The sequence below is a fragment of the Tasmannia lanceolata genome, unplaced genomic scaffold, assembly GCF_043159265.1.
Source record: "Tasmannia lanceolata isolate RefF3 unplaced genomic scaffold, GAP_Taslan_0.1 ptg000037l, whole genome shotgun sequence".
NCBI classification, from domain to species: domain Eukaryota; kingdom Viridiplantae; phylum Streptophyta; class Magnoliopsida; order Canellales; family Winteraceae; genus Tasmannia; species Tasmannia lanceolata.
In genome coordinates, this window is record NW_027518714.1 from 56436641 (window position 1) to 56451878 (window position 15238).

At 39.9% G+C, this 15238-nt stretch overlaps 1 pseudogene; it reads left to right on the plus strand.

Annotated features, from left to right (window-relative positions):
• The first annotated feature begins 11306 nt into the window (after positions 1-11306).
• LOC143861619 (uncharacterized) lies at positions 11307-12126 on the plus strand (annotated as a pseudogene).
• The last annotated feature ends 3112 nt before the right edge of the window (positions 12127-15238 follow it).

Genomic DNA, 15238 nt, shown 5'->3' on the forward strand with positions numbered 1-15238 from the left:
TTTCTACCAATGACATATCGCTTTGTTTGTGGCCCAAGCCCCAACGTTGGCCGAGTCTCCTTCAATAATTAGTTGTCCCGCGCCATTTCAAGTCTTAAAGAGGTGATTTTGCTTGGCCTCGTTTGCATCACAGGTACCAGTCGGACCCGGGAAAGACATTATTACACCCTCACTTTTATGTCGACTAATACTGCCACTCTCTGCTTGCCTCGAATTTCCTTCTGCACTTCCACCTTCAAAGTTAAATTTCAAACAACTGGTCTTGAATTTCCTTCTGCACTTCCATCAAAGTTAAATTTTAAACAACCGGCTGGTGATGGGATCCATCTCGCGGCTGCCTTGTCTTTCTTCCTTCTTTCACTAGTCATCACTTCTCCAATTTCTCAAAGTTTCTCCGAAGCTTTAGTTGGATGCCATTTTTGTGTTCCCCCAAAAAGATCATATCAATTTTAATTTGTAGAAGTATTCGGGCTCACTCTCCTCTCTTTTTCTTTAAAAATTCTATTATTTCTCTCTTTCCAAATATGCCAAGTCATTGCGAACGGTAGTAGCTTCCACAGAGTCTGCCCCCTTTCGCCCGAACGGTCCTCCCAACCAATTTCATAATGTCTTTCTAATAGATCCTTGCAATACCCATGTCAGTCCAAAACTGTTTATCATATGCTGCCAAAGTCTATATAAGAATGTGCTTTGGACCAGTAGATGATCAAGTGTTTTTTTCGTTCTCCTTGCAAAGCATGCACTGGGTCACAATCTGTAATTCTCTCCTCTAGTCAAATGTAATGATCTTTCTTTTCATCACCGTCCAGGCATAAGCTACTATCCTTTGTGGGCAATGGATTTCCAAACTCTTGCACTTTAAGACCCTTTGATAGGGAGTAAATACGGTAGAAGCGTCATATCACGCCACGTGTTCCCCATACAAAAGGAATCTAATTATGATTAGGAAGAGTGTTAGAGCATGGCACAATCATGTGATACTGCCACGTGTCACCTCCCCCCCCCCCCCCCCCCCCCCCCCCCCCAACCCCCCCCAAAATCCCAATCATGATTATCCATCATCATGATTATGGAAAGAATCACGTAACTAAGCCAGGCACGCCGCCAAGAAGGACAACTCAATCCAACAAAAAGAAAGCTTTCTCTCCAAAATGATTAAGGACATCCACGTGGCATTCAACGAGAAGGGATTTGCACGCAGGGAAGAAAGATAAATAGGCTACTAAGCCCTTGAAAAAGGGACGATTCAACCCAATTTGGGAGAATTGGGAAAGACAGAAGCTTAAACTAGAAAAGCAATACACCATGAAAGGATAACCTTAACTACTCATTAAGACAACTCGACTCCAAGGAAAAAGGAAGGGAAAAGGTGTTGGACGCCCGCTCCCTCCTTCCTACCCCCCCGCCCTCGAGAAAAAGCCCATGCGTCATTCTTGGTAAACCCGATCACTTCTCATTTAATCTTGTTGTTTATCATACGGTTGGTCCAGAATCTGACTTGGGTGTCGATGTGGTCGTCCGGGACCCACCCCGGACCTCCCTGACCCCTTTGTTTGTGATTGCAGACACTAGCAGAGGAGCTCTACCCACAGTGTGATCGCAGACCCAGATTTCGGCCCCATCATGTTCTCATGCTTAACTGCAAAAGAAAGATCTAACAGAAAAAGACCCTTGTATATCTGGTATTCACACTACAATCTGATGAGGTTTGGAAGCAATAAAAAGAGGAAAGAAAGGCCAAGCAAGGACGACAAACTATCAATCTCATCATCTTCTTAAGGTTAATTAATAATAAGAAATCATCCATTCACTGTTCTAATAATGTTGCCCATCGTAATGGACAGCTAATCCATAGGAGACTCTTTAAGTTCCTCAGACCCTAGCTGCTAGAAAATACCTGGGTCTTCCTCTGTTGGACAAGAGACCTAACAAAACCAGCTTCCTTGACCCTGTGGATCGAATTAAGGAAAAGCTTAAAGGTTGGAAGATCCATACCCTCTCCGAACCTCAACATCGCCATGAAAAATGGACGTAAAATTTGTTTGTTGTAAAAATGAACATAAAACAAATTTTACGTCTGTTTTTATGTTGAAAGAAACGGATAACCTTTTCATTTGGACAAATGACAGTGAGTCTCTTTTTAAGATTAGCGGGTGCGAACAATCCCTATGAGCAAAAGGGAGAATAGGAGATGGGTGCAGTGGTTTTTCAAACAAAACTCACAACCTCTTGAAATTTTATTGATAAGACATCATCAAATGTAGCCAATATCCCGACAACCTCACAAGAAAAGAAAAGGAGGCATTTACCTATTACAGAGATGGTGCGATTTGATTTTTTTACTCATATTGATTAATTTACTACTTACCGCCCTTAGTCTTACGAGAAAGAGAAATGATTCTGAACATAGATTAATAAAAAATCCTGGAAACGAAATCCTGCCACTTCAACTTATAGGAAAACTGAAATTGAATATCAGTTTTTTATTCTACTGCACCACACATCCAATGGAATAACCAATGATAGTACCATCTTCACCTATAGAGGATTGCATGGTTTTCTGGTAGTTATCGACGGTAGACACCTGTTGCCTCACCCAATTTTGAATTGAAAACAAACACAAAGATGAAATGTGGTATGAGATACCGTCGTACCGATATTTTGAACCTTGGATACGACACATGATTGCAACATATATCGCAAATGGTAATTCATGGCAAGCATAGCACTTTGATAGAGTACAAAAAAGGAAGTAAACTTTACAGAGTACAAATTGGGTCAAGCAACAATTTATTTAAAGGAAATACATTGTAAATGGCACTAAAGAACTCACATCTCTGAAGATAAAGTAGTCATGCAAGTCTGCACTAAAGATTCTATGTTTGTGAAACTAACATCAAACTTCTGAGAAATATGCTCCAAATGTTCCACAGTTATTCTGGAAGCCATCTCATAACCCTCTGCAATCCGAACAGGATGAATACCACGTTCTAGGAGCCGCTCGGCCAGCTCAAGAAGTGTACCAGCCATTACAACAACTCCAGTGGTTCCATCACCAATTTCATAGTCCTGACTACGGGAAAGTTCAACCATCACCTTTGCTATTTGATTATCAACATCCATCTGCTCCAATATTGTCGCCCCATCATTTGCTGTCAATAATACAAAAGTGGTGATCTAAGTGCAGCAATGAAAAAATATTAATGTGTTCCGGCAAAAAGAAATGGTAATACCATTAAAAAAAAGCAAAAAGAAATGGTAATGAGTGCAACAAACGTATATAAGTCACAAATATCGTTCTCGGGAGGTGAAATCTCGGGATATATTAAATTTGTTTTATTTTTTCAAGTTTATATCGGGGGAAAAAAGGGCAGCCCAGTGCACGAGGCTCCTGGCATTACAGGGTCTCAGGTTTATATCGGGAAAAAATGATAAAAAAATTATTTAAAAATATATAAAATTTGAAAGAAAAAAAATTAAAAAATTCGTAAAATATCGTGATATATGTGATATTACCGTGGTAAATGAAACTCTCGTTATATTCTTTAAATTCTCGGGATTATTTCGGGATTTTGTTGTTTTATCAAAATGTCGCGATAAAATCGCTATATTTTGAAAATGCCCAAGATATTTGTGAAATATGATCTAAATGACGCAGTGCCTGCAGCATACCAGTAACACAAAAAGATGTCAAACATCAAAGGGCCAATGGATGATTAATATGCATACATAGAAAATTAGAAACCATTCAACCCATGCATGCTTCCTCTAAGACATTATTCCAAAAAACTGTAATCCCTCCAAATCAGTGCAACTTAGATCGGAAGACTGCAAAAAAGGGGTCCTAGAGATGGAAGTTGGGTGATAATGAAGAAGACTAAAGTGCAGATTTAGAATTCAATTTTTTCTTTTGAATGCAACTCATGTTAGATTAGCAAAATAGTGCACAACAAAATTCCTATTGGACGAGAAATAAATAAATAGACTTTACTAGATTACATGCAGAACAAAATCCAGTGGCTTACAGGCTTTAGTAGATTAGGGTAATTGCCAGTTTTGTGCACATGAAACAAAAAGGAATGCAATATGGTTTTAAGGGTTAACATTCATGGTCGTACGCATTCAGTTACAGATATGAAAGATGCCAACAAGACAATTGCATGACATAAAAACAATTTCCAATGAATTTCTGAGTCACTCTTACTGGTTTCATGTCACTTCATCAATTTCCAAACCCCTCTTGGAGTAAGTAATGAGCAACTCATAATTTTATGTCATTCATTTATATGAGAAGCAACTCAATATGACAGAACATGAATGATTGTTCAAATCAAAGTGTTCACGAAAAACAAAGAAAAAGACCATCCAATCTCAATCCAGAGTTAATGTAGAAATTATCATAACAGATCAGGAAGAAGAAAGTAGGCTAGCTTTCGGCATTTCTATTATTTCCCTTTTCAAGAAGGCTATTAAAAAGGTTTTATGAGGTGCCAAGTGATGTAGGCAGGAAAAAGAGAAATAGAAGAAGAACAAGAACAAGAAAGAGCGGAGAGTAGAAGTAGAAGAGGAGACTTTAGGGGGAAGAGAAGAAGAAGAATTATGTCGGGAGAGAAGTTTCACTCAATTCATTCAAAGTTAACAAAAGAGATGTAGCTTTGCCTATAAATAGGCAATTAACAATCCTAAAATAAAGAAGCTTATTTAATTAAGACTTCTTAAAAGACTAAAAAAACACCCTAAAAGCAATAAATATTAAAATAACCCTAATAATATCAAATAATTCCAAAAATATCTCTAAGACAATAAAATAACAATAAAAAAGATCTCTACGGGATTCCTTGAGAGCGGCCCCTCCGAGAATAAACTCGCAGGGGACGTTGATCTCCATCATTTCCCCCATGCTAAAAAGAACTCTCCTCCGAAGAGTGAAGAGTTGGTACTCCTCCAAGATATCGGGGTCCAAACGACGAAGCTCCTCCTCTGTAAGCCAAGTAGCGTTGGAATCTGGTCGACGATGCCACTTGACAAGATAGCACTGAAAACCACCATGGCGTGATGAAACAATCTTATCGGCAAGTATAGCATCAATCTGGTCTGCATGAAGTGGTGGAACCACTTGTGCTGGTGCTGGTGCTGGAACAAAAGAACTGGCAGTCTGACCTGTAGAAACATTTGTCGACATTCCTAAGGCTTTGCTCCCTTTGATGTTCGGGAGCATTGGGGTTTCTTCTGTAAGTAGAAGTGTTGAAGGCGACTCCTCCAATGTGAATGCATGGGTGTCAAGCAGGTGCAGCGATCCTTAGAGGCTTTATCAAACGATCGATGCAATCAGAGACTTATCCTAAATCTTGCATCCTCAGTTCACTCATAGGCGGAGATCTGCTAACTCATCAGCGTACGCGTTGGCCAGAGAGGGGGTCCACCTCACTGAAATTCGTGTGACTTATCCCATTGTGGCTAGGGCTACCCCTTGAAGTTATTTCATTTTCATTGCATCTATCGGTAGAAGGATGGAATGAATGGCTTGTATGTTGTGGGAACTTCTTGTCGCCCTGTTTTTCTTTTCGATGGAATAAAAGTTTATGTAACCTTTAAAAAAAAACAAAAAACAAAAAACAAAGCAACCATTGTTTTACACCCCCCCTTCGTCAACATGAACTTCCCCGAGCCGGCTCCATTTTCCCTTGGCCGTATTCCACGTTTGCCCTACAGAGTCAATAAAAACCCCTTTGACTCTCCTGCGTTGTGACCGCATCAACCGAGTATCAACCGCATCGTGCCGAGTCGACTAGGATTTTCTTCAGCCATGTTTTGACCCGCATCTGAGTTTTGAAAGATCGGGTCGAGTTTGAACAGAGGCATTATCCCTACAGCAGGCATCAAACCATAAAATTAAAGCAGATTGAATACAGTCAATCAAGTTTAGTTGCTTTAGCATTCCAATATTTTCAACTAAGCGAGAATTTATTGACTTGTGAAATGAGTCAGTACAATGGATTTACCCATCCACATATAAACTAAACCATCACAGAATTAATAAACAGAAATAGTTCCTTTTTCAGATTTTGGCAGTCTATTGGTTGCATTTTGGCCCACCAATTCCCCAGTTAATGAAAATCCTAATCTTGACAAGACATTGCCGATCCAAAGTCTGCCACCCTCCTAAAAGTAGCCTCCATCACTCTATGAAGCAACTGCTGCTCCACGATGAAATTGATTTTCGTTATGACACAAATCCACGCTGTTCTTCCTTGAAGATGCACATTCTTTTTCCCTTTTCCACATAACACACTTAAAATAAAATTTTGGCCTTGCAATTCTTTCAAATTGATATGAAAACATCAAGAAAAGTAATAGATCATATTCAAGGTACATCCACAAGAACATTAGATGATATAAAAAATCACTACTCCGTGCATCATCTCCTCATTCATGCTCTCTCAAGTCTCTCTCTCTCCCACTATGTCTACTGCTCGCTAAACAAATATAAGATAATAATCCATGAAAAAAATCATAATTGCCAAACATGGACTAAAAGTGGGAAAACAAAATGTTAGCTATTTTGAGTAAGATTGTTTGAATGTTATGAAAATACCTCCTGAATATACACAAATTAATGAAAATATGACGGGTATTTTCTTACATTGGCATCATCTATTCGGATTTAGGTAACTAAATTTTCAATGCACCAGTGTTGATTTAAGAAACTAACAACTATGCATCACAGACTACTAGATCGCGATCAAGAAAAGAAAGAATGAATAATAAGATATAATCAGGGCAAGTAAAGAGTACAGCGTACGAATATAAAAAGACGATGAGAAATTGATTTTCATTACTATACAAATCCACGATCTTCTTCTTTGAAGATGCCCACTCTTTTTCCCCTTTCTACATAACCCACAGAAGATAAATTTTGGCCTATCCAGTTCCTTCAAATCCATATGAAAAACATCAAGAAAAGTAATAGATCAAATTTAAGGCACAACCAAACAAACATTATGGATTTTATAATCAGGGACTGTAAAATATTGGATTTTACGCTCTAAAATCTGGATTTTATAAGCTAAAACTTAGATATTACAATCCTGAAACTGTACAATCTAAGTTTTAGCTTATAAAATCCGTTGTTTTAACTTATAAAATCCAAGTTTTAGCTTGTAAAATCTAGGATTTTGCAATCATAGATTATAAAATCCTTTTTTTCTTTTCATTTCTGATTTTGGTCGCGGTTTCCAGTTTTCATCGAATTTTCGGCCCTTTATCGGGTTTTGGGATGGGCGATGACGTAGCGAGGCCCCTTCGCAGGGATTGTCCTCGAGCCCGCGGGCAATGACGTAGCTTGGCCCCTTCACAGGAATTGTCCTAGCTGAGCTCAACGATATGCTATGATGACCGTGAGACTGAGATTTGTTCGATCTTTAACGGACCAGGATCGCAGGGCTTGATTCTTTTAGAATGGCTCCCTGAGCCTATCGTATGTCCCCTTTTCTTTTCCCTGGCATTTCTGGTCTTCGTATACCGTTGATTTTCCAATTCCTTTCTTTCCTTGCATCTTTTAGCTCGTTATGTGCTTGCCTTGGTTTCTTATGTGTTTACTTTTAACTTGCTTGCTTTTCTAGCATGCGATTGATTACTATTTCTTAGCATTATCTCTTGCATAGGCTCGCATGCTAGTGTATTTATTCAACTGCTTTGATTGTTTGCTGCTTTGCGTTATCTTCTGCGTAGTTAGGTGCATGTTAGTGTGCTTACTTCTTTATCATGAGTGTTTGCTCTTTGGATACATCTCTTGTGTAGTTTCACATGCTTAGCTGTAGCATTTACTTATCCATCTTATCTTGTTTATCTGTTTAGCTGTAGCATGCATGCCTATGTTTGCTGCTTTCCTAGATGCGATGAGTTAGGGTTAGATGTGATGTGTTAGGATTAGAGGAGAACATGTAGCAAGGTTATCTGACATTGGACGTGCCTTAGATTCCTCCACCTCCTCTTGAGCGATTTGAGATCATTCATATGCTCTACGTGCTTATTGCGTGTACATTATTTCTCTTCTTGAGAGGAGGAGACGGCGGATTCTAGTGTATATTCCAATGCCCGGTTTTACTCATGCCAACCCTCCATAGGACTTAGATGTTTTATTTTCTTTTGCCCATTCCCGGGCCATGCATGTTTAGGTAGATGTCTTCTCGGGGATGCCCGTTCCCATTACACATGATTTTTGCCCAAAATTCTTTGAAAATAATAAAAATGGCATAAGAGACCGAGTGCGCTCGGGCAAGTAGAATGCCTAACACCTTCCCTACTCGTAACTAGGCACAGACTCAGTCATCTCTGGTTATCCATTTGCACAGAGTATATTTTTTATTCCATGGCCTATCTATGGATGACGACTCTTTCATTGTTTTAGGTACGTCTTGGTTTCGAGGCTTGTGTCTCTAGATCAAAAGGTATCTCATATATCGCCACTCGTGCTATACTATGAGGGTGTCACCATTTTGAGAGTTCCCTAGTAGAGCTCTCCTTCACATGTGGAGATCTTAGAGGATTGATGGGGATCTTGTATCCTTGCCGGTTTCCTCAGGATCGGGGTCCACAGTTCCAAATCATAATGGCTGCGATAATTCGAACTCTAGCTTCAAATTCAATTGTGATAAAAGTTGGAAGGAAATACGATTTTTGATGAAGACACATTGAAGTGATGGAATAATCACATGGTTTGGAAAAATCAAGATGATCTTAGCATGGTTCAACTAATTTATCTTCGTCGGCATCTATTCTTTCTTTTTTTTCCTCCACCACAAGATCAATATCTTCGAGATTCAACTTTTCTCTATCTTTACGCATTTCCTTGATCGTCGTGTGGATTTTGTTCAACCTTCTACAAATTGTCGTTGTCCTTCTATCATTTTCGACACCAATGCTTTAATCTCTTGTAGATCTTCGTGTATGGGTTGGTGTAGCCATGGCGTAGGATCAACGGCTCTGATACTACTTGTTATGTGCCTAATTGGCCATAACACAAATTGAGAAAGGAAAAAAGGCAGAAAAAGAGGAGATATGTTGATTTGAGGCTGTAGACACCCCATTTTGACCGAACCCTAATAGAGTCGTTAGGGTAGAAACCCTATTAAACTAGTGTTTTAATGTCCCAAATTTGTTCCTAGAATAGGTTAGGGTCTCATCTAGGTCCCCGTAAATTTTTGTCCGAATCCGTCGCGGTTTGCCTAGCAAACGGACGATGTTTGTAGAGTAGTGTAGTGTAGGATTAAGGGTGGCGATTCAGCCAGAAACGGGGGTGCGCAGTAACCTAGAAAACCAGTTCAAATTTTCCGTCATGGGTTGTCCGGGAAGAAATAGGGGTATACGAATTAATGTGTAACGTAATTAGGGGTGTATTATCCTGAACCGGGGCAATTTCGTAATTTGCGAAGATGCTTTTCTTCCCCTCCAAGTCACCATTAAGCCCTAAGCTAGGTTAGTGAGATGGTTAGGACTAGGATTAGTTAGAGGGAATCTTAGTTGGTTATGTTTCTTTTGATCTCAGCCCTTGAATGAAAAAGGCAATTTGGAGGGTTGAGATCAAAGGGAGAGAAGATATTTTTGCAAATTTTTTTCCCCTATTTTCTACTTGGGCCGCCTCTTATAGAATAATAGTTGACCTAAATTTGCCAAGGGGATTGTCTTGGAAGGTTTGGGGGTATCAAATATATCATTTCTCGTTTTCTTCTTGGACACCCCCCTGCCAGTTAAAAAGTTGCTAAAAATGACATTAGAGGTGGCTATCCAAGTAAATAAGGGGGGGACCAAATTTATCCTCTCTCGTTTTTCTTTAAAAATCCAACGAAATAGGGTTTTGACAAAAAAAGACCGATCTTCTGGAGAAAACCCCATTTGCAGAGAGCATATGGAGAGAGTGAGAGAGGGAAGGATTCCCATCTTCTCCGGCCGAACCCTCCATTAATGGCCACCTCCACCTTTTCCGAGGCCACGCCACCATTCCTTTTAATCCCCTTCTTCTTCTTCTTCTTCTTCTCCCAGCCACCACCCATCTTCTCCGGTGGGCTTGCCGGAATCCGGCGAAGCCATCGGAGCCACTATCACCTGCACCTCTCCAACCCCAATTTCTTTCATCATTTTCTTCAATCTCCGAAACCCACCTCCATTAAAAACCCATCCCAGCCATCATCCTCACTCACCCATGCAAATTCGACCCTAGCTAGCCTCCACCTTCATCTCCATCTCTCAGCCACTGTTGCAACCCTCCTCTCCGGTGACATTCGCCGGAATCCGGCAAACCTCTGCAATTTCTAATCAATTCCTTGCCTTCTTCGTTCATGTTTCTCCTTTACCATCATTTTCACCTCACCTTCTCCTTTGCAAATCTCAATTTCCATTTTCGTTTGAAAATTCCGAGAGAAAATGCAGAGAAAGAACAAGAGAGAGAGAGAAAGAGAGATCTGAGAAATTGAGAAATAGAGAGAGAGAGAGAGAGAGGAAAGTTTTAGAGTCGAGTGAGGGGGGTTAGAGAGTCTGCAAAAGCAGAGTAAAAAATAGAGGGATCGAAAGAGATTAAAAGAGAGATTCGAAGAAGGAGGGAATGTTCAGTTCTAATGATATCTGAATTTTTGAGAGCCTCCATTAAATAAGATCTTGGATCTTGTTTAAGTCTACATTTTCTGGCGAGATCGCACCAATTTTGAACAAGTGCCGATGATTACAACTGGCTGATAAAGAAAGGTTTGAGCAGAGAGAGAGTGAAAGAGAGAAGGTTCTGAGAAAGGAAAGTTGCAGAGAGGGTAAGAGCCATCCATCTCAGGCCAATATCCATCTCTGCATTTCAGGTAATTCGTTATCTTTCTTTTGATTCATGTTTAATGGTTAGTTCTTGCTGGTTTGGATATAATATGTTTGCATTCTGTTTGATTATAACCTTTGTTGATAGTCTAAATCATTTGGTTCATCAAAAGTAGCATGGCTTAATAGCAGAAAATCAAGGAAATGGGCCTGACCTTAGATTCTAGCTCTTAAGGTGTGGTTTCAGGTTAATAATAAGGTCTCATTTCAGAGACTAATATCAGTATAATCAAGCCTTAAGAGATATTTAAACTTTGCTTATTTTCTTTGCTTTCATTGGTCCTTGATCGAATTTTGAGTGTTAAGATGGCTTTAGTTAACTTCAGATCAAATATAAGTATGTCTCAATTGTGTGATTATGTTTGCGTATAGAATCAAGGGTGGCATCTTCTTTAGCTTTGTTTATGTACCAACGAAGCTGGATTTTGCATTTGGTCGTATTGTTCACAATGGTGTTCAGTAGTTGGAAGGTCAAATTATAGTATGGGTTGAGTCGGGTTAGGTGCAATTCGCAAGATAGTGTAACACCAATGCAATCCTCTTTTTCTGGTTATTGGCAAGCGAGGCCACTTATTTGTTCGTAATATGAGCTTAAATGGGGTGAACCTTTCAAGATTGAGAATGAACAAGAGGCCCACTGGACAGTGTGCATGTTTGGTTGATGCTGTTGGTAACCGTACCATGCGACCATGTCCTTCAAATGACGTTAAGATTGAGGTGGATGAGTTAACCAGAGAGGATTTTAAGGGTTCCAAGTGGTTGGCGCTGAGATATGGTTTTTACAGTTTAGAGCTGATTCATATGGTGATTAGGATGGCCAAGCAGGAGGGGTATTTGTGCCTTTGATTTTAACTAGTTCTGAGATGGTTCGAGACTTCAGATCCCCCTTTTTAGATTTATTGGGGGGTGGGAATATTGATCTCTGTTTTGCCAATGAGGATGAAGCAAGGACGCTGCTAAGGGGTGAACCAAACACTTATCCCAAGGACGGTTTAGTATTCTTGGCCAAACATTGCCAATGGACTGTGTTGACGCTGGGTCCTACAGGATGCATTGCAAAGCATGGAAAACAGATTGTCTGAGTTCCAGTCATCACTGAAGCAGATCCGACTGATGCAACTGGGGCATGTGATCTCTTTGCAAGTGGGTTCTTGTAGTGGGGGGTACGTGATTCGTTCTCTTGGCGGCAAGGTGAAACCAAAGAATTGGCTATGGATGTATAAGCAGATGCAGATCAAGGGCCTCTTTATTCCTGATGTCCCCCGATAAAATCTAATTCCCATATTCTTAGCTTTGATGATGTTTCTGGAGAAATAGTGTTGCATTTTGGGGCATTTTGAACGGGTGTTACTAGTAGGATCTAGTGAGAGAGATGGGTTTAGTATATGGGGTATGGTGGTATGAATCTTTTACATAGAGTGCCATTGATTGTGTGCATCACTCGATTAATTGCTCAAATGGGTCTTCATTTGATTCATTATGCAATAACTTGTATTGAGTAGCATGAGGGCATCAATGGGTTATAAAATCTTATTTCTTGAATACACCTGTGATTTGGCAGCCCTATTCATTTTTCATTAGCATCTTTCACTCCTGAAAATGTTAACCCTCATCCTCTTGATATGTCAGCCCTCATTTTATAGTATAAGCAAAGTGGTGTCAATAACAGTCCTTTTGGTTTTTGGATCATATTGATGATGTAGCAGCCCCCCAATCTGTTGTGTAAGCATAGTGATGCCTTAGGAGGTCCATAAATCCGGTAGTTTTTCCTGAATTCTTGCTTAAAATGGTAGTAGTTGTGCATTGTATTAATCTGGTTACTATCCGTTATTTACACTGCTCCTCCTGGTTTAAAGTAATTCAGTCGTGTGCTTTCTTACATTGGAATTCATCTTTATTAGGGGATTTGTCATTCTTTTGTTCATATTCGAGGTCAATCCCTTGTCAGATTATTGTTTTAGGAAGAATAGAAGGAGGATTACTCTTTACAAACAGGAGAAATAAAGGCCCATTTCCTTCTTCACTGCAGCGAGGGCGATGGAGGCGCTAGCCCAAGCCCATCCTCTTAGGGAGACAAGCTATGTCTCAACAGAGAGTCATACCCTTTAGAGAGACAAGTATGTCTCAGCAGAAGAGTCAAACCTTTAGGAGACTATCTTGGTCTCATTAGAAGAGTCCGTCATAGGAGACGGGCTTTGTCTCATTTATAGAGTTCGCCTTTTAGGAGGCTTGCCTAGCCTCATTTGTGGAACACCGTTATAAATAGAAGACTAACTTAGTCTTTTAGTTGCCCTAACCTTGTTCATCATTGCAAGGGCTATGATGAGGCTACTCGGAGCCCCTTCTTTTTCTTTTTATCTTTACCCCTGTGGGTTTTGGTATTGATATTCGGGTTTATTTGGGATTTCTTGAGCAAACCCTTGTCATCTTGATTTTCCATTAGAGCTTAAGTTTTTCGTAAGTGTTTGACATTTCTATCGATTTTTTGGGAATTTTCCTCTTGGGTTCGGGGCGATGAAGGCGTTAGCCCAAGCCCATTCTTAGGGGATTTGCTCAGTCCAAGTAGCAGTCCCCTCTTTTATCTAGTGGGTCAGTCCGGCCTTTTGTATACCATTAGACATAGTAGCCCCTTCATTGCCTTGGGGCGATGAAGGCGCTAGCCCAAGCCCATCCTTAGGGGACTTGCTCAGTCCAAGTAGCATACCCCTCCTTTGTATATTAGGAGACTTGCCCAGTCTCATCAGAACCCTTGTTTACGTCATTTGCGTCTCGAAGACAAGCCTTGTCTCATATAGAGAGTTTTCCCTTTAGGAGGCTTACCTAGCCTCATGTTAGAATGGCCTCCTCTTTTAGAGTGAGTCTTTGACTTGGTAGTGTTATTAGAGAGTCTCCGACTCATTTGTACTCCCTCCCTGGTGTCATTAGTTAGGAGTATTTCCATTCAAGACTAACTCAGTCTTATTAGAGCATTCCCTGCTTGGGATCTTAGATTATTTTCTCTGTTCTTGGGGCGCTATCTTTCTTGTTGTGGTTTGTCTATTTGAGACGCTAGTTGCTTATTTGGGGTTTTCCCTTTAGATTTAGGGCTTTTCCCTAGTTTGCGGTGTTACTTGTGTGTTCCCTTTAAGATTGAAAACATTTAAAGGTTCAGAGCATTGGAAAAACTTTAAAATCCAAAAACATTAGAAATTTGAAATTCAAAAACATTTGAAAACTTTAAAAAATATCAAAAACATTTGAAAAATATTAAAACCGTTAAATCATTTGAAGTGTTAGGTTTTAGTTAGGAGAGTTCGTTTCGAACTACGTTGGCTTGATCCTCTTCTAAGAGGTACGTAGTGTAGCTTGAGATACTTATCTCAGGTCCAGCCAAACTTTGTAAATAAATCATTTAACCCTTTTAAAAATACAAAAATATTCCAAAGTATTATTTTTTCAAAAAAATCTTCCTCTAGAGTTAGGACTTTATCTTAGATAGAGAGTTTTAGAGTTGAGGTTTTGTTTTGATTTGTTGTCTGTTTGTTGTGTGCTTGTTTTAGAATTAGGGGTTTGTCCTAGAGTTATAGGAGCGCCTCCGTCCGGTCAGTTGGCGATCCACATCGCCAAATGATGACTAGAATAGGATGCGTTAGTCAACCATTTGTTTTTCTTAGGAAATACAGCCTATTTACACATAGGTTGTAGGAACCATCTGCATTAGCTTAGGACTAACCTGCATTTAATTAGGGCATATAGGGTGTCCTAAAATCTACAATCCACTAGAATTTAAATAATCGTTCAAGAAACTTTAATAACTAGTCCGGTCTTTTAGATCGAGTCTAGGATAGAGGTCTATGTGTCTTAGGCATCATAGTTTAGAATAGGTGCGAAGAACTACGTTGCCTTGATTCTCGTGGAGGCGGGGATACGTAGGCTTCTTTGGATGAATACCAGACCATTCGAGGACTCGGGCTAATCATTTAGAGTCTTAGGATTTGTTGTGTAGTCATCGTTTGTTTTGGTATGTTTTCTTACTTTCTTGTGCAGACCTATACCTTTAGCTGTAGCATGCATGTGTTCGTCCACCAGAATTTATACACCTGTTAGGCATGTCACTCATAACCTAGCAATATTTAGGTGGCACCTCTCTCATTTATTTTTTGTGTGCTTATTATTTTTATTCTCAGGAAATACATGCTTAGATAGACGACTCCTGAGGATTGTTCCCATTTCACATGATTTTTGCCCAAACTTCTTCGAAGTTAATGAAAAATGGCATAAGAGACCAAGTGTTCGCACTCGGGCGAATTGGGGGCGCTCTTCGGACCTTCTCCATTCGTCATCAGGCACGGACCTTTTGTATCTCTGGTTATCCATTGCAAACAAAGCATTTGTTTTGGTT